The 26,329-nt window shown below is 48.4% G+C and overlaps 2 protein-coding genes across 4 annotated transcripts in view; both read right to left on the bottom strand.

The window, feature by feature from the left end:
- The window catches only part of LOC147717624 (E3 ubiquitin-protein ligase TRIM39-like), a 686,221-nt gene that overhangs the window by 235,871 nt on the left and 424,021 nt on the right, over positions 1 to 26,329 (bottom strand). The gene's annotated exons all lie outside the window — the stretch shown is intronic.
- LOC147717625 (E3 ubiquitin-protein ligase TRIM39-like) overlaps positions 1 to 26,329 on the bottom strand; it is a 356,597-nt gene that overhangs the window by 235,871 nt on the left and 94,397 nt on the right. The gene's annotated exons all lie outside the window — the stretch shown is intronic.

Raw genomic sequence — 26,329 nt, 5'->3', positions numbered from 1 at the left:
TCCCCTAATGTCTTCATTCATTGATGTCAGCTGAGTTTAAAACACTGCAGACCATCTCAATCAATCAATCAATCAGGGGAATTGTAAGCACGCTACTCACCCGTGTGAGGGGGGTCCACAGATATGTTTAGATGAAGAGCCAGGTCTTGAGGTTCTTTCTGAAGGTGTTCAGGGAGGGGGCGCATCTAATGTCCGCCTGTAGCTCGTTCCAGGTCTTAGCTGCGATGTGAGAGAAGGATCTTCCGCCCGCTCTGGGTCTGTGGATGCGCTGGGTTTCGGCCAATGTGAGGTTGAACGATCGGAGGTTACTTTTAGGTACGTGGAAGTTGGATCTGTCGTTGAGGTATTTGGGTCCATTGTCATGGAGGCATTTGTAGAAGTGGGTGAAGATTTTGAAGGTGACTCTTTTCTCCAAGGAGAGCTAGTGAAGTCTTCGTAGGTGTTGGCTGATGTGTTTGTGCCAGGGGATGCAGAGGACCAGTCTAGCAGCGGTGTTCTGTATTGTCTGGCGTTTGTGGAGTAGGGACTTGTTGATGCCCGCATAGAGTGCGTTTTTATAGCCCAGTCTGCTGGTAATGATTGCGTGGGTGACGGTCTTCCTTAATTCAGGGGGATCCATTTGAAGGGTGTTGAAGCAGCTGGAGGTGACGGCGTTGACATGTCGGTTCACGGTGAGGAATGAGTTGAGTACGATGCAGAGATTTTTGGTGTGGTCCAAGGGGGTAGGTGGGCTTCTGAGGGCAGTCGACTACTTAGTGGTGTCCCATGCTGTAGGGGTGGATCCAAGGATGAGGACTTCTGTCTTCTCTGCGTTGAGCTTCAAGCAGCTGTTGGTCATCCAGATTGTGACGTCTTGCATTCCTTTCTGGAAGTTGAGTTTGGCGGTAGTGGGGTCTTTGGTGAGGGAGAGGATGAGCTAGGTGTTGTCAGCGTAGGATACGATGTTGAGCCCATGTTGTCGGACGATGGCGGAGAGGGGGGCTATGTAGATGTTGAAGAGAGTGGTGCTCAGTGATGACCCCTGTGGGACTCTGCATGTGATTTTCGTGGATCGGAGATTAAAGGTGGCAGTCTGATCCTTTGGCTTCTTCCGGTGTGGAAAGATCGGATCCAGTCTAGGGCTGTTCCTTGTATGCCGGCGTTGTGTAGTCTGGTGACTAGTGTGCAGTGGGAGACGGTATCGAAGGCCGCAAAGGATATGGGCTGCGGAGTGGCCTTGGTCCAGGAGGGTGCAGATGTGGTCTGTGGCAGCGAGTAGGGGGGGTCTCGGTGCTGTGGTTGCTTCGGAATTCAGACTGGGACTGGGACCATCAGGCACTGAATTTACCTAAATGATCTTCTGCTTCACAAGTATTAAAGACCCTCTACTGGCTTCCAGTAACCAAACGTATTGTGAACAAAGCAATGTGCATTGTACTTAAGGAATTTCATCAGTCGGATCCTCACTATCCGCAGGACAAGTTCTATCATTATGTTCCAAGCTCCTCCTTGAGATCTGTTGGAGCTCTTCTTCTGGTGGCTCCTAAAACTCTGCCAGACATATATATGAGGTCGAGAATTTTCTGTTGCAGCATCCTTGGAATGCATTGCTCCAGGTTTGCTTTTCGGGAAGCACTAAAGACCTAGAAGAACACCTAGAAATGTGAATACACAAACATCAATAAATATGCATGAAACAAGATACCCTTTTCTGTAGTTCTGGGAGAGGGTGCATATTATACAAACTTTTGATGTCCTGGGTTAGATAAATACCAAAGTATATGAAATATTATTTCCTAGGTAGTGTCTGAGATGGCAGGAGAAGCCACACCGTGTCTCTGCCCACCTGGTCATTTTGGCTGACAGATTATCAAACTGTCTTGCTCCCGTCGGAGTGTTTTAGACCAATTCACCCGAGTTTTGAGGCAAGAATGTCATAAGACACCAGGGTACACCAGAACACTAGCCATAGTCCTTCTTTCACCCTTTGTGGTTCACCACTGAAGGCTAAGCTCAGGCTCCTTAAACTCTCTCAGAGCCTGAAGAAAATGTTACTTACCTTTCATAATGATTTCTCAGGTGGATGCTGTATCTACCTGTAGACTTCTCACCTCATGAATCTTCCCCAGTTGCCAAAATGGCTCTGAAAAACTTGCAATAGCTCTCCTGCACCTAGAGATGGCGCCATGTCTCCAATCCAACTCCCCAGATGTGATTCCACAAAGCCATATACGGCACCACCTAGAGCATTTTATCAGTTCTTGTCCTTTTTTCCCCAAGCTCTTAGAGGTGGAGGAAAGCTGACATACTGCAGTGCAAAACTAGATTTAATACCATTTAGGCCGCACAGTAACCACTCCTCAGAGTGAAAAGGCAAGCAGCTTGATAAGATATCTAAAGGTAGGTAAAGTGTCCATGAGAAAGAGCGTTACTAAAAAGATGTAACATTCTCTTCTGATGGTTACTTCTACCTGTAGATCTCTCCCTTCATGGATCATCAGTACACAAGCTATACTCCCTGGAGCCAGAGACAAAGCAAGTAGGCCACCTATCTAACACTGAGTACTGGAAGACATGAAAGCCACAGCTAGACACATGATAGATTGGTAGGGAAGGAATTAGCAACAGAAGCAGCTAAACAAGCCAGAAGGCTAACTCATAGAACATAACCCCTGCACACATCGGGACAGTAACTAAGCCTGCGAAAAAAGAATCTCAGACACCTACACAGTATTGCCCAATACCACATAAGCAACTGTCCAGCAGAAACTAAGCAGTTGACATCAGTCAAGCAACAACAAAGCTTAAGTCACCGAAAGTGAAGGAAGGCAGAACCATCCAGATCCTAACCTAACTTTTGAAGAAAGGAGCATTGGCAAAATAGGCCATCCAAACACAATTACCACCAATAGGCCAGTGGCAGCCACACCTTAACGGGGGTGACGGGTGGATGTCCTAGGGGTAAAATTAATTAATTTTTTAAAACACTTACCTGCAGGCCGGCTAGCCGCCGCCTCTTATACCGTTTCGGCTCTTCGGTTGACAGCAGAAAGCAGGAACCAGGAAGCACATAGACTCCGAGGCTCCCCTAGCCAATCACAACACTCCTGTCATCATGGCAGTAGTGTTGTGATTGGTCTGAGTGCCATAGTTCGGCCCTCAGACTGGGACTGGGAGCCTGTGCGTGTGCTCCACCCAGGATGTACAATACAGCCGGAGGCGAACAGGCAAAGTGTGCATGACTGTTTGGCCGACCAAACGGTCACGTGCACTTTAGAGTGTGCTTACCACTCCTCTCCCTGGCCCCTGCTCTGGCCAGCCCAGCCCTGCCCTACCTTTTTAAACTTGGAGCAGCAGGGTGATGCTCCTCCTCCTTAGCGAAGGAGCCGCAGCTGCAACAGGCATGATATTTTACAAGGAGGGTTCCTTGTCATGCCAACGATCTTTTGCAACCTGTATATTGTATATTTGTTGCTTTTTGTATTGTTAAATGTTGTAACGTATATGGGTCCTTAGCTAGGGAGGATCTATTACATTGATTGTATTTTATAAATTTGTTGTTGTGCGTCTTTTGCACATTTAGTACAGCTGCATTATATCATATGTTCTTTTCTCCCCTCATGTTTTTCATATTATTTAGAAGTACCTCTATATAGAGTGTTGAGAATCTTCCTGTGTGCTATGAAACATGTCTGTACCTCATTTGGTAAGTTACACAGAAGAGGAAATTAACAGATTGAAGCAGATACCATCTTTGCTGGGAGCTGATTTGGCTGGAGATAGACCATTAAGTTCAGATAAGGGAGAAAGGTTGATTCAATTGCGGAAGAAAAATACCCTTACACAGGTACATGCGGAAGTACTTTTAGGGCACTTGAAATCAAACACTATACCTGTAGGGTTGCAGGTGAGAAACACCCCGGTGATTTTTCTTCTAGATAAACCCTATTTGATTGATTTTAGTGGGGTTGGTACGAAATGCTCACAGGACTGGATAGTTCTATCTATTAATACAGCATTACGTATTAGCGAGGAAGAGTTAAAGGAGATAAAAAAATTGGAGGAAGAGATACAGGCAGACTCCACTATAATTGACACGAAAGCTCTATTAGACAGTATTGGCAAGACCCTCGCTGATTTCAAAACCCATACTGTAAATTTGAAAACAACTAAATTAAGTAGGGATATAAAAAATTTTAAACAAGAACTGGTTTATCCCTACTTGAAGGACGACTTTTTTAAGAACACGAGTCCGGGTAATCTTAATACCCAGTACAAAGGTAGATCCAGAACGAGATTTTTGACCTTCTCTAATTCTTCATCTGATTCAGATCAACGTGACGGAGGCTATTATTATCCTCCTTACCCGCAATTCCAACCTCATTACCAGTACCAGAAAAACCTGCCACCCTTTGCTGATAGAGGGGGGAGGCGTGGTAGGGGATATAGACGAGGGTGGAGACAACCACAATATCAACCCTTCCAATCCTTCCCACAGCCAGCTCCAGCGCAAGATTCTAACTTTTTTCGGACGCGGCAACGAGTGTACCCACGTTGAATATGATTAACAACCTCCAGGGCCCTAGTGGTAATCATATAAATAGCGCCGTGAATACGGAACCTATACCTATTTATAATTGTCTAAAATATCTTTGACCCCAGTGGAATTAAGAGTCCTGCAGAAAGGATTATACTTTGTGCCTTTAACTATACAAGACCCTGTTGACACGAAAACCGAGGTCCTACAGTTCCTCAGAAAGGTTAGGTTAAAGACTTTTTTTCTAGATCAAGAACAATCTACAGAATGGAATGTGAGTGGACTGAAACTGAGATCCACCTTTTGCCCTGACTCTGCAAGCATGCCAGATGAAGTGATATTCTTTGAAAACCAGGTGTTAACGGAATTGGATAAATTGAATAAAAAGAGGATTTCTTACAGATTCAATTTTGGGAAAGAAGATCAACAAGCCCTTATCAGTTTAGCCAGTAATCCCTTAGTAGTGATAAAACCTGCTGATAAGGGTGGGGAAATTGTGCTTTGGGATAGTGACGAGTATGACAGTGAAGTACTGAAACAGCTGAGTAATCCTGTACATTATCGTAAAATAGACTATAGCCCTGCCCCTATGCTGAGAGCTAAAATCCTCCATCTGACCTCTGAAGCTTTAGACATGGGATATCTCGGCAAAAAAGAATATGAATTTTTGAATACTTCGGAACAAAAGATACCCACCATATATGTACTCCCGAAGGTACATAAGGACGCCCTAAAGCCTCCAGGACGCCCTATTATTGCGGCATGTGGCTCAATGCTTGAGCCCCTAGCTAAATATATTGACACATTCCTTAAGCCTTTTGTTTGTGCGTGACACTATGGATTTTATTCAGAAGGTGGAGGGCTCGGTGTTCGATGGTGACCAGCAGTTATTGGTCACCTTCGACATCGAGAGTCTCTACACCAATATACCGCAGGATGAGGCACTGATGGGGATGGGGATGGTGTTAGATCGTAGAAGTAGACCTCACCAGGTCCCTACGAAATTCATTCTAGAACTGGCCAAAATCTGTCTGAAGAATAATTTTTTCACCTTTAAAGACTCCCTTTATTTACAACTTAAGGGAGTCGCAATGGGGTGTTGTTTTGCACCGGAGATTGCTAACCTGGTGATGGATCAATTTGAGGAGGTGTATGTCTTCGGTGAAGCGAACCCATTTCGGCACTTGTTGTCGAGGTGGGTGCGCTTCATCGACGACATATTCCTAATCTGGGATAGTAATAGTGAGGAACTCACGAGGTTTCAAGAGTGGCTAAATTCGTGTTCATCTGATTTGAGATTCACCATGAGTTCAAGTAATGATAAAATCAACTTCCTTGATGTGTGGATTTTTAACAGGGAGGGACACCTGGAGGTGAATCTTTACACTAAGCCTACTGACCGGAATACACTTTTAGAATTCAGTAGTGGCCAACCCAGGAGTCTTAAAGAAAATTTGCCCTATGGCAATTTTTTGCGTATTCGTCGAAATTGTTCAAACAAAAGCGACTACTTCGATAATGCAGACATTCTAATGAATAAACTCTGTAATAGAGGATACCCCAGGAAGCTAGTTAGAGCAGCGCTTAAACGTGCTTGGTACACACCCCGGGAAAGTTTGTTGACACCTTGAAAAGAAGGAGGGCACATCTTTGACCTGCGTCCTAACATTCAATCCCAAAGCTAATAAGGTGAAACAGATCATTACAAAAAATTGGAGACTAATAGAACATCTGAATATCCCAAAACCGTTATTTGCCTTTCGAAAAGGAAAAAATATAAAGCAGCATCTGGTGAAGGCGAGTAGGGTGGTGATAAGCAAAAAAGATACTAGGAGCCTACTAGGATTGCCATCTGTGATCGGACATTACCGCTGTATGAACTGTGCTGTGTGTCCGAACACTAAGGATCTGAAAGAGATTGTAATCAATGGCCATACACATACGATGCACACCTTCTCTAATTGTAACACCAAGAATGCGATCTATGAAGTGACATGTCCTTGTGATTTGTCCTACATTGGGCAAACCACGCAAGCAGTCAAAATGCGCATTGGACAACATAAATTGCGCATAAGGTGTAAGTACATGGGGGCCCCTTTAGTGCAGCACTATATGGAGGCAGACCATACTGAAGAGGAGTTGACTTGGGCAGTTCTTGTTACCGTCTCGGCTAAAAACAAAAGAGAATTAGAGACCAAGCTGAATCGTACAGAAGCAAGATTAATAGAGAGGTATCATACCTCTGAGAAGGGATTGAATGAGCGGGATGAAATTTGGGCACTGATTTGAATCGTTTGAATCGTTTGAATCTCTGTACTAAGTAATCTTCTGTAGGCGTTTTTATCTAGTGAGTATAGGCTGTGAGAAAGTTTGGCGACAATCACTGATGCATGTGTATATATGTTGTTGATATACATACACAGATATACTTCTTTCCGATTTGACATAATAAAGTGTATAACGTGTATTTATTGTATTGTTCAATAGATTGAGCATGAGTGGTATTTATTTGTTTTGATATTGTTCCCCCTTTCTTTCTTTATTTTGGGATATATGGCCATGTGGCCTTTTCAAGATTGGGAACCCAGTAGTGGAAATGCAGGAGTGATAGTGGGGGCTTGGTGAATTTTTGTTGTCACTATGGGCTTTGGGATTTATTTGTTTGTTAGATTTATTTGTTCGGTATCTTTTTTACGATTTATTTAATTTATGATTATTTGTTTACTATTCCTCTTCATGTGGAAGAGTGAGATTGGCCACTTATCTGGAAGATTTTGAGCACTTTTGACCTTTTAGTGCAGGTGGTTGTGCATTAGTTGTGAGCATATGACTTTTGGGAACGCTTGGGGATTTGTAGTACCTTTTTAGGTTTTGCCTGGCGAAAAGATGCGCTTCTGCGCATCTTTTTCGCGCAGGCGAAAACCTAATGAGTACTGTAGTGTGGTTTGGAACAGCCCCCGTCATTTATTGGCTGGCTCCATAAATGGAGCCTAGCCATTGGACGATGGGCCTGTCCGTCAATGCCGGACCAGATTCGGGGGCGTTCCCGAGATTTTTTGGCTTTTGCCGACGTCACGCGACGTCAGCCAAAAGCCGGGAACGCCCCCGAATCTGGTCCGGCATTGCCGGCACCAGTGACTATCCTGCTCCTGATTGGTGAAGCTGCGTGGACGTCACTGCTGGTCCGCGAGGGAGCCCACTCCTCGGGAAACTTCGCCGCCCGCCTGCCTGAGCTAGAGACGGGCCGCCGCGCTGCCCGCGGCGACCCGGAAGTGACTAGCCGGCCGGCCAATCCTAGCGCGGCCGGCCGGAAGTGCCCGCCCCCCGCAGCCCGGGGGAAGAAGGAAGACGGCAAGAAGTATGGCGGCCCACGCGGGGCTCCCGTGGCCTGGAGGGAGCCCCGGGAGATGCGGAGGACGTTGCCGGTCTCCCATGCCGAAGAGGGAGACCGGAGAAGTGCCCAAGAGATTGCCGCCGTCGACGTTGCCGGTCTCCCATGCCGAAGAGGGAGACCGGAGAAGTGCCGCCGTCGCAAGGTGCAGGTGAGTCGATTTCTTTTATTTGGGGCCTACTTCTGGTAAGTATCACGACAGAGCTTGAAAAGATCTATATCGCGACTTTGAGCGTTCGATGTAAATGGGAAGAAGTTGTAGCCAGTCGTACAGAGAAGCCACGGAAGGTGTCGGGTGGCGTCACACTCCATAGGCCCCCCCACCCGGCAATCCCCCTCTCCCCTCTATTCCTTCCGCTGTTGACCTAAAAGGAGCTTCGATGGGGCCTGGCTTGGACCCGTTTGTGGGTTCGAGGATTACAGGTAAATACGTCCAGCAGCTTTTCACTTGTTTAATGCACTTAAATTCGCAACGGGGTGTCGATGACAGTGTTTACCCGAGTGTACATTCAATAGCTGCTGAATTTCAAAAATCTACTCATCAGCTGCTGTGTTCGAGGAGCCACCTATCGGTTTCACTCGCGTTTCATGCGCAGTATTAAATAACTAAAAATAGATTGGGACGCTCCATTATATGACTGTAAGTAATGCTCTCGCTCCCAGACAGCACGAGTCCTCCCGTCTGCAAATATTGTCAACTCCAGCCGGGATTGTGACGAGGAAATGCATTGACTTCCTGACCCCATGTGCTGGATGTTGGGGAGATGAGCGTGGCGTGGGAAGGGCTCGCTGCTGGCCGGGGGGCGTACTGCTTACCTCCATCCCACTAGATCCCTTGAAGGAGCAGAACCCGCACTCAAGCAGGTGGGGAAGGGCGCTGCCATGTGTAAATAAATGAAGCACATGGACGATCCCGTTCCTGTCCAGGTGCGCTGTGGGTTTAGAAGAGCAGCTCTGCTATATAATTATGCCCACGAAAGAAAGAATGTTTTACCCCTTTCCAGTTGTCAACTCCAGCCGGGATTGTGACGAGGAAATGCATTGACTTCCTGACCCCATGTGCCGGATGTTGGGGAGATGAGCGTGGCGTGGGAAGGGCTCGCTGCTGGCCGGGGGGCGTACTGCTTACCTCCATCCCACTAGATCCCTTGAAGGAGCAGAACCCGCACTCAAGCAGGTGGGGAAGGGCGCTGCCGTGTGTAAATAAATGAAGCACATGGACGATCCCGTTCCTGTCCAGGTGCGCTGTGGGTTTAGAAGAGCAGCTCTGCTATATAATTATGCCCACGAAAGAAAGAATGTTTTACCCCTTTCCAGTTGTCAACTCCAGCCGGGATTGTGACGAGGAAATGCAGTGACTTCCTGACACCATGTGCCGGATGTTGGGGAGATGAGCGTGGCGTGGGAAGGGCTCTCTGCTGGCCGGGGGGCGTACTGCTTACCTCCATCCCACTAGATCCCTTGAAGGAGCAGAACTCGTGGACTCTTGGGAAATGTTCAGGAGGTTGGAGACTCGCACATTGGTATGACGCAGAAACCAGCTGACAGTGCCCCCTCCTGCCTGCTGTCCGTGTCTTTGCCCCCTCCTGCCTGCTGTCCGTGTCTTTGCCCCCTCCTGCATGCTGTCCGTCTCTTTGCCCCCTCCCCGTGTCTTTGCCGCCTGCTGTCCGTGTCCGTGTCTTTGCCCCCTCCCGCTCGCTGTCCGTGTCTTTGCCCCCTCCTGCCTGCTGTCCGTGTCTTTGCCCCCTCCTGCCTGCTGTCCGTGTCTTTGCCCCCTCCTGCCCCCTCCCCGTGTCTTTGCCCCCTCCCGCCCCCTCCCCGTGTCTTTGCCCCCTCACGCCCCCACCCCGTGTCTTTGAGCCCTCCCGCCCCTTCCCCGTGTTTTTGCTCCCTCCTGCCCGCTGTCCGTGTCTTTGTCATTGCCCCCTCCTGCCCGCTGTCCGTGTCTTTGCCCCCTCCTGCCTGCTGTCCGTGTCTTTGCCCCCTCCTGCCTGCTGTCCGTGTCTTTGCCCCCTCCCGCCCCTCCCCGTGTCTTTGCCCCCTCCCGCCCCCTCCCCGTGTCTTTGCCCCCTCCTGCCTGCTGTCCGTGTCTTTGCCCCCTCCCGCCCCCTCCCCGTGTCTTTGCCCCCTGCTGTCCGTGTCCATGTCTTTGCCCCCTCCCGCTCGCTGTCCGTGTCTTTGCCCCCTCCTGCCTGCTGTCCGTGTCTTTGCCCCCTCCTGCCTGCTGTCCGTGTCTTTGCCCCCTCCTGCCTGCTGTCCGTGTCTTTGCCCCCTCCTGCCTGCTGTCCGTGTCTTTGCCCCCTCCCGCCCCCTCCCCTTCTCTTTGCCGCCTGCTGTCCGTGTCCGTGTCTTTGCCCCCTCCCGCTCGCTGTCCGTGTCTTTGCCCCCTCCCGCTCGCTGTCCGTGTCTTTGCCCCCTCCTGCCTGCTGTCCGTGTCTTTGCCCCCTCCTGCCTGCTGTCCGTGTCTTTGCCCCCTCCTGCCTGCTGTCCGTGTCTTTGCCCCCTCCCGCCCCCTCCCCGTCTCTTTGCCGCCTGCTGTCCGTGTCTTTGCCCCCTCCCGCTCGCTGTCCGTGTCTTTGCCCCCTCCCGCTCGCTGTCCGTGTCTTTGCCCCCTCCTGCCTGCTGTCCGTGTCTTTGCCCCCTCCTGCCTGCTGTCCGTGTCTTTGCCCCCTCCCGCCCCCTCCCCGTGTCTTTGCCGCCTGCTGTCCGTGTCCGTGTCTTTGCCCCCTCCTGCTCGCTGTCCGTGTCTTTGCCCCCTCCTGCCTGCTGTCCGTGTCTTTGCCCCCTCCTGCCTGCTGTCCGTGTCTTTGCCCCCTCCTGCCTGCTGTCCGTCTCTTTGCCCCCTCCTGCCTGCTGTCCGTGTCTATGCCCCCTCCTGCCTGCTGTCCGTGTCTTTGCCCCCTCCCCGTGTCTTTGCCCCCTCCTGCCTGCTGTCCGTGTCTTTGCCCCCTCCCACCCCCTCCCCGTGTCTTTGCCCCCTCCTGCCCGCTGTCCGTGTCTTTGTCTTTGCCCCCTCCTGCCCGCTGTCCGTGTCTTTGCCCCCTCCCGCCCCCTCCACGTGTCTTTGCCCCCTCCCCGTGTCTTTGCCCCCTCCTGCCCGCTGTCCGTGTCTTTGTCCCCTCCCGCCCGCTGTCCGTGTCTTTGTCCCCTCCTGCCTGCTGTCCGTGTCTTTGCCCCCTCCCGCTCACTGTCCGTGTCTTTGCCCCCTAAAAAATCGGTATTTTTGTTTGGGTAGTGTGTTGCTGATAGTGTTATTGCTATAGCAGTTTACTACCTCCCTTGTTGTATACTCTCACCTGTGGCTCCGGCCTATAACTGAAGGGAGGGAAAAGAACAGCTGTTATGGCCCACAAGCAGGAACGCCACTATATCGGGGTCTAGTCCACTGGTTTTCCACATGTACATCATTCTAATTATTTGCTCTACTGGTTTGTTGTGTGTTTAAGTTCAGAATTTAAAGTGTAAAAATACAGGAGTCCAAGGTGACAGTACACGTGAGATTTGTTGAAGGTGTAATGCTTTTCTAATAGGATTGCGGCTTTGTAACTCATCTGTGCGCATTGAAGGCACGGGTCACATTAGTATTCCGTGCTGTAATCCTGTCTTTAGCCGCTTGTGAAACATAAGGTTGGACTGTACATTTGGAAACCTCCACCCTGAAATAACTGTGTGCAGACACGGAGATCTCGGGAGCCACTACAGCCGAGTAAGACTGACCTAATCTGTGCAAATGTGCAGAGTACGCAAATAATGTATTGTTTTGAAAAGCAAACACACTATTTTGCTGATTTGCTTGTATGTAAATGATGTACAGCCTTGTGTTTATGAAACTGCCTCATCTGTGCAGACTAATGTTGATTCGTGGCCCAGCTTCTTCTTGCGCGTGGAACAGTCACAGGGATGGTGTTAAAATGTAGTCTGTCTTTGTGGTGGGCAGAAACAGACGCATCAGCCAATAACCTCTCCTTCACTTCAACAGTGATTTGTTATTATTATTCTTGTATCATTACGAACTCTCGTCCTTTTCATTTACGGGACCCCCTTCTATTTGCCTGTAACTACGCTTGGGCTCGGGCTTGCAGTGTGTGTGGGGGCTTGCAGTGTGTGTGGGGGCTTGCAGTGTGTTGGGGGGCTAGCAGTGTGTGGGGGGCTCGCAGTGTGTGGGGGGGCTCGCAGTGTGTGGGGGGGCTCACAGTGTGTGGGGGGGCTCACAGTGTGTGGGGGGGCTCGCAGTGTGTGGGGGGGCTCGCAGTGTGTTGGGGGGCTCGCAGTGTGTTGGGGGGCTCGCAGTGTGTGGGGGGCTCGCAGTGTGTTGGGGGCTCGCAGTGTGTGGGGGGCACGCAGTGTGTTGGGGGGCTCGCAGTGTGTTGGGGGGCTCGCAGTGTGTTGGGGGCTCGCAGTGTGTGGGGGGCTCACAGTGTGTGGGGGGGCTCGCAGTGAGTGGGGGGGGTCGCAGTGTGGGGGGGTTCGCAGTGTGGGGGGGGTTCGCAGTGTGGGGGGGGTTCGCAGTGTGGGGGGGGGTTCGCAGTGTGGGGGGGTTTGCAGTGTGTGGGGGGGTTCGCAGTGTGTGGGGGGGCTCGCAGTGTGTGGGGGGGCTCGCAGTGTGTGGGGGGGCTCGCAGTGTGTGGGGGGCTCGCAGTGTGTAGGGAGGCTCTGTGGGTGTGTGAGGGGGCTTTGTGTGTGGGGGGCTCTGTGGGTGTGTGTGTGTGGGGAGGCCTCTGAGTGTGTGTTGGGGGGCTCTCTGTAGGTGTTTGTGTGTGTCATTTGCGAAAGATAAAGCTAGTGGCATTGTAAATGACAATGCCATTTATTTATGTTAAAAAAACATAAATAACAATATTGTCAAGAGCAATGCCAGTAGCTCAAACTTTAACAAAGGCAAAACCATTGCATTGTAAATGCTTGTTAGTGTTGTGTGCGGTAGGGACGTACTGTTTGACGTAGGACACGCTATTTTTGAATGCGTGTTGCCACCCACCCTTGATTCTCTGGTGGTTTGGCTGGAGAGGCTTTGTAGCGAGCACTGAGGTTTTGGATGCCAAAGGTAATTTCTTTCCCCCTTTTTTGCCGCATATTGTTGCGAGTGCGCAGCGCGGCTAGTGAGGGCTCTGTAGAGTAGAGCAGATTTTTGAGGGGATTGTTTGGTTCGACAGTGATATGGCCCCTACTTATCTTTCCTTGAAGATTAAAATCAGGCTGATATGTAGATTTGAGAGAGACACCCATTCGGTGTGGCGGGTACGTGAATTATATGTACTTTGTGCGTCCTGGTTCTCTCGGAATGTAATCCGCGCATGATCGGCTTTTTGCCGCGAGCTGTGTATTTAATGACTTAGAGAGTTAGTATTAGTGGGTGTGCGCACTCAGTTTAGGTTATAGACCCCTGTTATCCAGCATGTGTGGACCTTTAGTTAGCGTGTTTTAACTCTGGTGGAAGGAAATTAAGAGAGAGGTTGGAGTGACTGATGGTTTTTTGTTGTTCCTCCCCGTTTTCTTTCTCCTGTGGCCGGCAGGAAGACTGCGAGACTTGAGCCATTTCTGATAAATTTTCTCTATCTGGGCGGACACTGTGAAGGTATAAAGGTATGTGCGCCTGGGTCTGTATTAAACATCCTGTTGTAAGTGATGACTTCTGCCCCCTTGTAAGAGCTTTCCCTTTGAGTGATTGCCCTCTTCATATATTTATACTCCGTGTAGAGTTCACGGGAAGAGACCCGAGACGGTGGATCCTATCCCACCCTTTGGGTGGTGTGGGGGAGCCGGCAATACCAGCCCCAGATTTAACCAGGGCCGTGAAGAATAGGTATTGATATTGGACACGTGATGTGTTTCTTAGTACTTGACATGTAGTTGTACTAATACACTTGGGGTGATAAGTTGATTTGATTGTTTATCTTTAGTTTTGAGACTTTGTCACATGTTTGTGTTGTTCACCCTTGGAGGTGTGGTTGAGGTCTGCTTGATAGTCTCCTTCATTATTAATATTAATTATTTTCCATTTTTTGTCTTTTGATTTTTCTTTGTTGGGGTTTTTACTTCCCGTCATTTTTTCTGTTTTGCTCTCCACGATTGATTCTCTTATTGACACTGCATTTCCACATATGGGGGAGAGATTGTGTATTTCTAGCAGCTGTAATGTTTTTTATGTTTAGTTAGAAAGATGATAATATATGTATTTGTTGTTATTATAGTACCCATGTCCTGATGAAGCCTATATCATCTGGCTGAAACGCGACCGCGACTGCGTCGACACCTTATGCTTGGAACGGAGTCCCCTGAAAAATCTAAGGAAGAGTTGATTTTTCCCTAGGTGCACCAACACAAATGTAGGCTAGGTTGATAAGTCAACCCCCTGGTGCGTTTTTCTTGGGACTACCATTTTGTTGTACACTCCACCCCAAATTAAGAGGAGGTACATATGTAAATTGGTGTATATATATTCTTTCTTAAGGGTACAAAGAAGTGTTTTTGGCATTGTAAGTGTTTTGTGTATTTGTATATAGTGTACATGTGATGTGTTGTATATAGACTGTGTTAGTTGTTTACTTTGTGCCTCTCTGGCTGTTCACTTATATATGTGTATACGAATTAATATATATTTTTGCTGCGTAGAGTTCGCATGTCACAAGACAATTAATTGTATCTTGTTTGATAATTAAAAGTGGATTGATCCCTTCAGTACCATTTGTTTCTACTTTTTCATCTTTGGATGTCTCCTGCTCAGGTACGGGAGGGTGAGGTGGGCAGAACCCCTAACCATTTTTTCTAGTCTATGCCAACGAAGACAGCAACCATCGTTCACACAAGAAGGTCTCAACCATCGAAGGACAAAAGAAATCAGAATCATTGGCATAAAGTATGCCAGTAGAAAGGAAAGCAAGGGTCACAACCGGAAACCCAGTCAGCAACAAGGAAAATACAAGCAAGGTGCCAGATTCTCAATCATTCAGCAGACGTCAAAGGTTCGAGCCATTTTCAGTGTGCATGTAGAGCTTGTAAAGCCTGCACATAAAAACCAGCAGCTTGTACCAGAAACAAGGTAGCCATTGTCTCCAAAGCACAACTAAAAGGGCAATCTGTTGGCTGGCATATATGATTAAAGAAAGTTAACCATAGCTAAAACAATGGCAAACCTCCCATCAAGAGACAGACAGAGTCAACAAATGCCACACAAGATAATTAATCAAAGAGTCATCTCCATAGAATGGGGAGGAGGGAGGTCAATGAGGAATCTGCAGTTAGAGTAACCACCAGAAAGAGCTTTACCAAAGTCATTTTGATGAATGCTTCTAATGGCAATTTTCTTCCCTTTGCACCACAGCAGTACCACCTAAATTGAGTGGACCAAAAAGTCCCTCAGAACCAACTGAGCAAAGTAACCTTCCTGCTGGGGCAGACTATACAGACAGTAGGGTTCTTGGACATGCCACATCGCAGCCTGGTAGATGTCTAAAACAGGTACCTCTCCCGCCAAAGCTTGCACTTCTTGGCATGTGCATAACAGATTTTGATGCAGAAGGCTATTCACATTGATTGGGTCCTCTTCTGCACGGTCTTGCCTTTCTAAACACTAAAAAAAAAAACAGGTCTTTATTGCAACCTAATGCCCTCTGGCCAGGGGGCTAAATAAATGTGTGTGGCGCGGCAAAAATGTTGGTAGAATGATTGATAGACCAATATGAAATGAAGTCTCAACTTTTGGAAGGAAGGCCTATGGAATTTGTACAGAAATAAAGTGGTGCCTGTACACATCTGCAGCTCACTCACACGCAACTGACTTAACTGTAGCGAGGAAGATGTGATAGTTATAAGTGTATTAGGAACAGCTGTGCATAGGCTTTAAAAAGGTATGCACATGAGATACGTCAAGACCAAGTTCAGTACCAATAATGCTTAACAAAGTGGGTGAGGATTGTGAGTAAACCTTTTATGAAACAGACCACAAAAAGTAACTTAAACAAGACTGTTCGACAGGAAAACACAGAAAGGTTGAAGCAGCTAATAAATAAACCGTTACTGTGCCTGCTGCATAGCCTTGCTTAAAAAAAGTCTGACTTGTAAGGGGTCAGAGTTTTGGCACATTACAGACAACAAATATTAGCTTAGCGCCTAGCATAGATTGAATTCATACAACGATCGGACTACAAGGATGACATAAACCATCTCCCTCAAACACATTCAGTTACTGCCCATCAATCTCCATGCAAGGAGGTGTAGGTTTCAGAGACTTGGATGCAGGATCCCGCTTACCAACCTCTCTTGGCCCAGTACGGGCGATGAAATGCATTGGGCCTGGTCTGTCTAGATCTTCTTTATAACGCAAGGCAGGAAAGGTAGCAGTAGAAATAAACACAGGAGTCCTTACTTCAGTTCCAGATAGATTGCGGCTACTAACTTGCATCTTGGAGGAAACTCCCTGCACAGAATTGCTGACACGGTTTTCTCAATGGTGGGGAACAGATTTTGCCAACTATTCCCCGTGGATCAGATATGCGTATCGCCACCTTGGAATGAAGATGCTAACCATGTTCTGCCAGCCAACACATGCCCAGTTCATCTGCTCTGGCATTCAAGGACCCTACTAGGTGGGGGAAGATACTCCAACTCCTATCACAGGATTCAAGTCTTCATTCTACCCTGCCTGTTGCAGAACTGCATGGCCCTCATGTCTGTGAGGCGCTGTCCCAGCTGACTTCTGATAGATGGCAGACAGACTTCTAGAGCCATACAAATCGTTTTTATGTCAAGGACTCATCACACTGCTGTAAGCAGTGGGCGGAGCCCCGAAGATTTTATGTTTCTTGGTGTAGGGGGCTTGAACCCGCCCCTCTTCTCCATTGGCTGGCTCCCTAAACGGAGGCCAGCCATTGGAGGAGAAGGGCATCACTCGGTTGAAGCCCCATCTCTTTCGGATTCGGGGGCGTGTTTTTTGCGTTCTTTCTACCTGTGACGTCATCCGTCACTCAGAACGCAAAAAACACGCCCCGATTCCGAAGTTTTCAGAGCTTTGCGGCCGCCATTTTGCTGCTCAGTAAAACCAGGAGAGCAGCGTCTACCGAGGACATGAGGTAACGTTTTTCGTGCCCATGCCCCCCTGTTTGTGCAATTTTTCTTCTCCGAGTCCGAGTCCCCCCGATTATTCTCCTTTGCAGGTGTTTACCTTGTATTTGCCTGTGGTAGTTTTCCTACATTTGCCCTTCATGCCCCTCCTGCCTTTGCCATTTTTTTCCCTTTTCACTCTCGCTGGTGACGAAGAGTACATTTCACTTCCCCGGGGTGAGGAAGCCCCACCATTCCTTTCCTTCCTTCTGCCGGTATTAACCCCCGGTATTTACCCTGTATTTCCCCGTCACCCCCGCCCCCTCCCTCTGCGGTGACGCTGTATCATGTGCATGTTTTAGTCCCCATGGTTCGGTGAGGCCCGCTCGCCCCACCCCGTTCCTCTCGCTGTCTCCGCTCCACTTCAATACATGAAGGGAAAAAAAAACATGAGAAAATGCGCCTGAGAATAGCAGGAATCGAACCCCAATAAACCGGGCTCCTGGGGGGGAGGGGAGTCGACACCCTCACCAAGCAGCAGCCGATGCCCCCGCAGGGCACCGACGAGGGGACCGAGTACACCCGGAGCAGACCCCGAGGAGAGGAGGAGGAAAAAGGGCTGGAGAAAAAGCAAGGGAGAGACGGCAGCCTGAAATCCCGGGAAAAAAGAGGGGCCTGCACAGAAGGAAAGCGCCCGAGGAGGAAGAGGAAACGGGAGGCCGAAGGGCAGGAGGGCGTCCAAATATTTCCGAAATATTTGAAATATCCTTGGGCCCAGTCTCGGTGGAGAAAATGCTCTGAGCAGAAACTTAGATCCGATTTTTCCTGCCGGAGAAGGGGAAAAAACTCGAGGCCGCGGGCTGGAGCCGAGCGCTGTAGGCGTTCCCTAGGAGATTGGGGGTGCATGTTTGCCGGGGGAGGGCCGTCCCCTGTTTTCTTGTATTTTGGTGGTGTTTATTATTATTATTTTTTTAAATTAGGGGAGGCAACATCAGGCTGGGGATCTCTGGGCGACCGCTCGCCGGACCCTCCCCCCCCCCCCCTTCCCGGTGCATCTCGGTAGTGAGGGGGCCCTTCCCCGCCGCCCCCAGGAGAAAAGGGAGCATTTACAGGGCCGAAATCGGTGCAGTTTGCTCAGGGTGCAAAAAAAGATGAGGGGGCCCATGGAAGCAGCGGGGCGGTAGAGGCCTTGCCCCGGCTTGTGGAGAGGCAGTTTGCCCCCATTCAAGGATATTTTTTGTGTGTGCTTTTGTCACCCCCACTCATTTTGGGGACTGGGCCACGGGATTGCAATATTTCAGGGCCTGAACTAAAAAAATTAAAGAAGAGGTGAAGGGGATTGGTGGAATTTCTTATTTTTTTTTGTACGTAAAATGGCACACGTTTGTTAGTAGTCACCCGTTTCTGTGCACAAACCGTACAGCCGTATTCTTGCTTTTGTTTTACATTGGTGTGCCTGCCAACTATCACCGGGACCTCCATGTCTCCATTTCAAGTCATAATCTATAAACGTTTTTGTCTTGGATAGGTTGTCTCCGAATTGGAACGCCTGTACGGGCATTCAGTTTTAAAGGGTGGTTGTCTTTTTTGTGATGCAAGCGAGGGTGATTTGTTCTTTCTGCGCCTAACGACCCCCCTCCCTATACTCCTTTCATTCTCGCATTGTAACTGCAGTCCCATGAGGCGTGTTGACTTTCCGCTTGCTTTCCTCTACAGAGTACAAGGATGCTTTCCTCCTCTTTGACCGCAGCGGCGATGGCCGGATCCAGTACAGCCAGTGTGGTGACGTCATGCGGGCTTTAGGCCAGGATCCCACAAATGCAGAGGTCCTTAAGGTGCTGGGAAACCCCAAATCAGAGGGTGAGTGTTTTCAGAACCCAGTCACTGTTTTTTGGGTTGGAATGCCTTTGGAGTTCAGATTTTACTTGTGTGGGTTTGTTTTAATGGCTCTGACCCACTTTAGTTAGGGAGGAATTTGCAGTGTCCTGGGTTTCTATGTAATCTGATCTGTTAGGTGGCTTTTCACGCATTGAATTGGAGATCTCTGCCTCGTTCACAGTTGCTAGATGGATCATATCAGTAATATTCATTGGCAGTCTGGGATGGGACAAAAACCTGACTGGAGGTGGTGGGGGGGTTTTGGGGAACTTGGATGCTCACGTTGCTTAAAGTTTGTCACTGTTAATGTGTACTCGCCAGCCTGGCACGCTGCCGCAGCCAGTGACTGCTCCTCTGAACTCTTCTCTCCTCCCCAGAGCTTAACACCAAGATGCTTGGCTTTGACGAGTTCTTGCCCATGCTGCAGACAATTGCGAAGAACAAGGACCAGGGAACGTACTACGACTTTGTGGAGGGGCTGAGGGTCTTCGACAAAGAAGCCAATGGCTCTGTGATGGGCGCTGAGCTGCGACATGTACTGGTCACTCTGGGTAAGAGGCTATTTTGGCACAGTACTATTTTCAAGGCAGAGTATAATTGACTGCTGAACTCCTCAGCCCCCCTGCAGTGTTCATGGCCCCCCTTTCTGATTCCGAGCTTAGGTTTCTACCCACGTCTGCATATTACAATTAATGTGCCCTGTTTCAGCCTTACAAAGTGTCCTATGAATCTCATTTAACTGTACATTCTTTTGGGGCGAGGGAGGACGGGGACACGATTGGGTTACAAGTGGTTTTTGGATTGCCCCTTCTACAGGCTAGAGCTTTGACTGACTAATAGTTAGTCTTGGTGACCCATGTCCTGGAAATTGGTGGCTTCCTTGTCTTATGGGCAGGGGCCACTTCAGAACATCTGCTCTGTCTGCTTTTACCCTAGTGGCTGGCTAGTCTCACCGGCCAGAGCTGCTTCTGTGGCATAAGTGTATTTGTTGGGTAAGTGCTGGGTCTGAAGCTGTGCGTGCTGCTGCAGTCTGGGCAGTTAATCTGGAAGGTGTTTGATCGAAGCCTGTGTGCGTTTTTGTCCTTTCCTTTGTGCAGGTGAGAAGATGTGTGTGTGTGTGTGTGGCTCTGTCTGTGTGTGGCTCTGTCTGTGTGTGGCTCTGTCTGTGTGTGTGTGTGGCTCTGTGTGTGTGTGTGTGTGTGGCTCTGTGTGTGTGTGGCTCTGTGTGTGTGTGTGGCTCTGTGTGTGTGGCTCTGTCTGTGTGTGTGGCTCTGTCTGTGTGTGTGTGTGTGTGGCTCTGTCTGTGTGTGTGTGGCTCTGTCTGTGTGTGTGTGGCTCTGTCTGTGTGTGTGTGGCTCTGTCTGTGTGTGTGTGTGGCTCGCTCTGTGTGTGTGTGGCTCGGTCTGTGTGTGGCTCTGTCTGTGTGTGGCTCTGTCTGTGTGTGTGTGGCTCTGTCTGTGTGTGTGTGGCTCTGTCTGTGTGTGTGGCACTCTGTGTGTGTGTGTGTGTGTGGCGCTCTGTGTGTGTGTGTGTGGCGCTCTGTGTGTGTGTGTGGTGCTCTGTCTGTGTGTGTGTGGTGCTCTGTCTGTGTGTGTGTGGTGCTCTGTCTGTGTGTGTGTGGCGCTCTGTGTGTGTGTGTGTGGTGCTCTGTGTGTGTGTGGCGCTGTGTGTGTGTGGCACTCTGTGTGTGTGTGTGTAGCGCTCTGTGTGTGTAGCGCTCTGTGTGTGTGGGGCTCTGTGTGTGTAGCTCTGTGTGTGTAGCTCTGTGTGTTTAGCTCTGTGTGTAGCTCTGTGTGTGGCTCTGTGTGTGTGTAGCTCTGTGTGTGTGTGTGTGTGTGTGTGTGTGTGTGTGTGTGTGTGTGTGTGTGTAGCTCTGTGTGGATAGCTTTTTTTGTAGGTGGCTTTATGTGTGGGTGGCTCTGTGTGTGAGAGTGGCTCTGTGTAGGTGGCTCTATGTGAATGACTGTGTGGGTGGCTCTGTGTGGGTGGCTCTGTATGTGTGTGAGTGGCTTTGTGTGTGTGGCTCTGTGTGGGTGTAAATGCAATAGGTCATGCATTTGCGAGCGATTAAGCTATTGGCATTGTAAAGGACAATGCCATTTATTTAACGATTAAGCTAATTGACATTGTAAATGACAATGCCATTTATTTATGATTAAAAAAAAAATGTCATGAGCAATAGCTCTACCTTTAATAATGCCAAGACCATTGCATTGTAAATGCTTGTTTAGTTTGCTTGCTCTTTGTTTTTTAGTCTGGTTCAGAGTTCACACAGTCTGACTTTTCTACTTTCGGTTTATTGTTTTTGTTTTCCAAAGTACTGACTACTAACCTTCTCTTCATCAGGGCAAGACCGGGTGTGCCAGAGACCCTCGGAAAGATAAGAGGTGACTAGGTCAGCATGGGTTCCTTCACCCTTTCTCCTTTTCCTATTGTCGCTTTGCCTTTTCTGTTTTCGTCTAACCTTGATAGATTAGTTAATTGTAAAACTTAAGAGAAAAAAACACAAACATATGCAAAAAAAAGAGCTAGCTCTCGTCTTCCCTTACAATCCTCCAGACAGAGAGTAAAAACGTGGTTCTAAATGACTCTGGCTTAAACAAGGGAATTCTGAACAAGTACATTTCTTCTTATTAAAGAGAAATAGCCAGATCAAAAGTTTTTCTTTTTTAGTGTCAATCGTGTCTAGAGACTGTCCTGTGATGTCGCCACCGAATCTTTCAATCCCCTAGTTTTTACCTGAGTCGCCAACTTGCGCGAGCAGTGGACAACCTGTGTTAACCACACCCTTCCTACAGCGTGGCGGGAGCCAGGCACCTCTCTCTGGTACTCTGTGCGATTGAGAGGGCTTGTGGCTGTCTGCATATCCTCTACCTTGTCTCTGCCTGCAAGCATCTGGCCTCCTCGTGTACTCTTGAGTCATCCTCTCTGTCCTCGACTAATTCCTCCCGAGCTTCCTCTTTTGGGGTCCAATCCTGGAGAAGAAACAGAAATCTTTTCTTTGTGTCTTTCTTTCCTCTCTCTCTGGTTTGCCATTCTTTCCTTTTAGCCTTTTCTTTTTCCTTTTAGGTTATTAAGTCAAAAATAGGATGATGTGGGAGATGGGCCTAAGGAAACTGCAGGTAAGTCCTCTAAGGTGTCCTCTGCCTCCTCAAAATGAGCCTTTTCTCCAAACAGAATGGAGCAATCGAAGGGCATGTCCACTTGCACATCTCTAGAAAACCAGTTGATCTCATACAGGCATGGCTTCTGAGCACGACACTGGTGCCAATAGCTCTGTCATGCAGTCTGTAGTAACAAGGACAGTTCGGAGCACATACTTGTCTGCATTGTGACCATCATGTATAGTTTGGGATACCGAGGACCTGAGGTCTTCTCGGATAGCAGACAAGATGTCTCTGACCATATCACAAAAAGAGTGGTTGTATCTACCCAAAAGGCAAACTGCAAGCTAGACTAGCTGAAGAAAGCATCTGCTTTCTAAAAGCATCAGTCAATTTCGTTTTCCTATCTGGAGAACGAGTAAAAAAGAAATTCAAATATACCTTGCTTGTCAGAGCCTGAACAATCAGGCTCTATGATAGAAAGTCTGAGTCGTTGGTTGAAGAATCTCATTCAATGCATCTGTTTTCATCTCTATGGTGAGCGAATATAATTCTAGTATCTAAGATGCCCTCCAAACTACCACTGAAAACAAAGCACCTTCTGCTGTTGGTGGCTCAGATGGCGAGTCTAGCTCCCTTTCAATGTCAGAAGATGTGTACGGCCCACTGGCATTTTGTACGTCCAACTACAATGCATCATCAGTATGAAGGAAAAGTGATCTGTCCCCCTATCACTTTATCATCAGTTTCCTCTGGGATATTGGGTGCCTTTTCATACGGATCTGAATCAGAGCAAAATAAAATATGAATCTTCTGCTGATACTAATGTCAATGTAGGACACAACACTGTCTCAACAGGTATTATTTAGTAGGACAATTTCACTTTCAAAGCAGCATGCTCATAAAAGTTGCAAGGGAAGGGAAACAGGGAGACAGAAAAACTCTTTACGGCCAATGAATGCAAAATTTGTCGTGTATTTAGCCAAAAGCAAAATAGCAGCACTCAGTTACATTAAATGCCATGTAACCTGTATAAAACTGTGCACAACAGTACTCGTGAAACATAAAGTTAACGGCACAAGTGACAATAGAAGGGTTATATACAGTGAAAGACGGTGCAGAAAAGAACATTAATATATACATTTATATATTGAACTCTTAGTGGCTCCCATACATAAATACATTTAGGAGTACAATTAATTTTGAGGGAACCATGAGGGTGGCGCCAAGGATTGCGCTGAAGGATCGACGGCGTTTCGACCTGTTCTAATTTCAGGTCATCATCAGGGCCAGGTTACAGTATTTATAAGAGTGCATGGCCCATGCCGGGGACAAGAGTTCAATACGGCGGGGCACGTAATCATGGGGACCTCAGGATAAGGAGGAATCGGACTAGGCTCAAATAATTCTGCCAATGGAGAAGTCGGGCAGGTAGAATGATTATAGCAGAGTCTCACAAGGGAGATGTCGTGGGCACTAGAATATTGCCAAGGATTGAAGGCACCAAACGCGCAGTGAAATCCGGAGAAAGACTGGGCCTCACGAGGAGGAGGTCGTAGGCACTGGATTAGTGCTAAGGAATGGAAGCGCCAGTGCTTTGCGGTTCACCCGGACATTGCTTCATTCCCCTGAGGATCTACAATTTATTCCATTCCATTCCGGATTCAGACTTTGCACCCCTTTGGCTGTCAAACCCCCAAACAGGCTCCTGCTTTACGGTATAAAAAGAATAATGTCAACCACACACTGGGAGTTTTTTCAGAGTTTGTGTGGACACCTGTGATTGACATGATAGTCTTGGACAAGAAAAACACTGGAGGTAATGTTGTCGGGGGAACCCCTGAAAATAGGATGGTATTGGGCCTGCTACGGGGTTTTCCCTACCATCAAGAAAACCATATTCCCCGGACCTTTAATTGAGGTGGCTAACCGAGAGAAAGGACGAGATGGGACCTCTCGGAAAAATATAGAAGGAAAGAGAGAAGCTGGCGCAAATCTTGGGATCCTACAGAACGGGAGGTATACAGTGCCAGTTGCGAGAATATAAAAGCAGAGTTATTAAGGAGAAACAGGAATATTTTACCAACCTGACTAGCTCTCTTACTTCATCTAAAGAGCTTTTTAAGATCGTGGACTCCCTCTGCTCTCTTCAGGCACCGGACCCCGTGGTAGGTTCACCAGAGTTGTGCAACAATATCTCGGACTTCCTTCTATAAAAAAATAGATGATATCTATATTGCCTTACAATCCCAGAGGAATTCTCTGAATGACAATGATTCCTCTGGAATTATGCATCTTGAATCTTGGACTGGAGATCCTTCCCACACCCTTACTCACTTTCCAGCGCTTTCCCTGGAGGGTCTTAATCGATTGCTCGATAGAACTAAATCAGCTTCTCCTTTGGACCCTGTCCCTCGGAAAGTACTCAAGGAGTGTAGGAATATCATTTTACCCCCCCTGTTGGAGATAATGAATGGGGCTATGGAACAGGGCACCTTTCCTATGGTCTAGAAGAAGGCGATAGTAAAGCCTCTTCTTAACCCCTTGTATGCTGATGACGAACCCCAGCCGTCATGCACTACGGTGCTCGTGTGCTGATGACGGCTGGGGTTCGTCATGGCCCGCCCCTGTTCGTTTGTTTACCGCACAGCGGCGGAAACGGGCCAGCAGCGAAGGGGTTAAAAAGCCCTCATTGGACCCTGGCCTTCTTAAAAATGTCAGACCAATATCCCTTCTGCCAGCCCCTGCAAAGATGTTGGAAGCTCACATGAACTCTCACTTATCCATCTTCCTAGACTCCTCTGGGTTCTTGGACGGGTCCCAACATGGCTTTAGGAAGTTCCACAGCACGGAGTCTGCTTTGACTAAGGTGGTAGATAACATTCGCCGAAAAGTAGATCTTGGCCAAACTACTGTGTTAGTGCTGTTGGACCTTACGGCGGCGTTTGACACCCTGTCTCCCTCAACTTTAACATCTCGGTTAAGGGAGGCAGGGGTAACAGGGCCAGCCCTGAGTCTCCTGAACTCTTTTTTACAGCATAGAGAACAGCGAGTGATGCTCGGAGATTTCCTCTCCCCTGCTAAATCTTTGCTATGTGGGGTGCCACAGGGGTCGGCCTTGAGCCCGACCCTGTTTAATATCTACGTGGCCCCCCTCGCGAGATTAGTAAGATCACACGGGATGGAGGTGGTGTCGTACGCCGACGATACGCAGATCATGGTGTCCCTGGCTCACTCTGTGAGTACATCCGCGTCCAACTTTAGGTCCTGCATGCAGCTTGTTGCAGAGTGGATGATTCTTAACTCCCTAAAGTTGAACGGCGACAAAACAGAGGTCCTGGTCTTTGGTAAGGACCAGGAAGTGTGGTCGAGTGAGTGGTGGCTCTCATCTCTTGGCACCTGCCCCACTCCCACCCAATCTGCCAGGAATCTCGGCGTCATCTTCGAAACCTCGCTCTCTATGGAGTTTCAGGTAAACAGGACAGTTGCCACCTGTTGGGGTGTTATCAGGACCCTTAAAAGAATCCTTCACTACCTTTCCCCCCAGGCACGTAAGCAGATCGTGACTGCTCTTGTTGGCTACAGGTTGGATTATTGTAATTCTCTTTACGCTGGGGCCAACAAGTGTCTTCTGCAGCGTTTACAAGTGGTGCAGAACGCTGCTGCGCGATTTGTGCTGGCCCTTCCATGGCTTGCATCTGCTACTATGGCAAGGAAGAGCCTCCATTGGCTCCCTATCTCCTTTAGGGTGTCCTTTAAACTCCTTTGCCTTACTTACAGTGCCCTCATGGCAGGCCCTTCTGATGCTCTTGGGTCTCTGCTTACTCGCTATGTACCCAGCAGATGTCTTCGCTCTCTAGAGCTGAATCAACTGGTAGTCCCTCGTTCTAGGAAGGTTAGATGGGGGAGTAGGGCATTCTCCATCTTAGCACCCCAATTATGGAACACACTTCCTTTGGAGATCAAATCTCAGCCCTCACTGGATCTCTTTAGGAAAGCCCTTAAAACTTGGTGTTTCATTAAAGCCTACCAGTAAGTTCCTGTCACCTGCTGACTCAGCTAGATATTGAGCTAGGCGCCTTGACGCCCATTGGGCTAAGTTGCGCGGTTACAAATCACATTTCATTCATTCATTCATTCACATCAGCCAATTTTTGACAAATATCTCAATTCCTTCCTCCTCTAAAACACATCCTAAGAATATCTGAGCGATTCAGTACAATATTCAGATTATTTATTAAAGCTGAAGTCATTTACCACTTAGTAGAAGCAGAATTTTGGGTCTCGTGTATGACTCACATTTTTTTTTTATTATAGCTTCACATGAACTAAACAGAATAAAGTCAGTTACGGAATTATCTGTTCTTAACATGTCAATGATCAAATCACAGCGGGACCACT

Source organism: Lissotriton vulgaris, chromosome 5 (genome assembly GCF_964263255.1).
Source record: "Lissotriton vulgaris chromosome 5, aLisVul1.2, whole genome shotgun sequence".
Lineage (NCBI taxonomy): Eukaryota > Metazoa > Chordata > Amphibia > Caudata > Salamandridae > Lissotriton > Lissotriton vulgaris.
The sequence above is the reverse complement of the archived record's forward strand: the minus strand, read 5'-3'. Positions and strand labels throughout refer to the sequence as shown.